This window comes from Bacillus rossius, chromosome 1 (genome assembly GCF_032445375.1).
Source record: "Bacillus rossius redtenbacheri isolate Brsri chromosome 1, Brsri_v3, whole genome shotgun sequence".
Taxonomy (NCBI): Eukaryota; Metazoa; Arthropoda; class Insecta; order Phasmatodea; family Bacillidae; genus Bacillus; species Bacillus rossius.
In genome coordinates, this window is record NC_086330.1 from 153,789,809 (window position 1) to 153,790,677 (window position 869).

The window sequence follows — 869 nt, forward strand, 5'->3', positions numbered from 1 at the left end:
GGTGGGGCAGAGGCGATGCCAATGGTACGCGTCCGGGCAAAAACGGCATCCCGGCGGACGTTCGTCCCTCTCTCTCGTATCTGTCCGCTCGTGACGTCCTCCTCCTGTCGCAGCTGGTTCCGGGCGTTCCCTGGTGCCACCGCGGTCTGTTGTCCTGCGCGGTCCCGCGCCGCCGGCGTAGCTCACCACGGCCAAGTCACTGTCCGTGACCTCTGTGACGGTGACCCCCCGCGGCCCCGAGCGAGCACGGGGAGCTCTCGCGCCCCTGAGTGCCGTCCTCCACTGCGACATGTCACGTTCGATCACGCGGGCGAGGGCCACGAACTCCTCCGTGTCACGACCAGCAGCCGTCCTCATGAAGGGGCGAAACTCTGGCAGCAATTGTTCGACAATGGTTGGCAACGCCGCACTCACGTCCCCACTTGTCCCCAATCGGCGGAACATGCGTAACTTCTCGTAAATGAACTGCTCTGCACTCTCGTCCTCCTCCTGGTTTCGGCAATAAAATGTCCGCAAACACATTGCCCGCGCCTGATCGTTATCAAACCTAGTTTTGACTTGGCGTACAAAATGTCCCCACTCGGTATCAAAACTCCCGGCCATTGACCACCAGTTCCTTGCCTCACCGCGGAGCTGTCCCGCCACTCGCGGCGTCCACTCCGCCCGTCGCACTTCGTACAGTTTTAGGAGGTGTTCACACTCCCGCAAAAACTCCCGCGGGTCCTCGTTGTCTCTCCCCGCAAACTCTGGCAACTCAAACTGCGCGCTCACGTACCGCACTACCGGCCCATCTGCGTCCGCGTGCCTGTCCCCCTGTTCCCGATTACTGTCCTCAACTGTGCTGTCCGTGCTGTTCGCGCCCTCGGCCG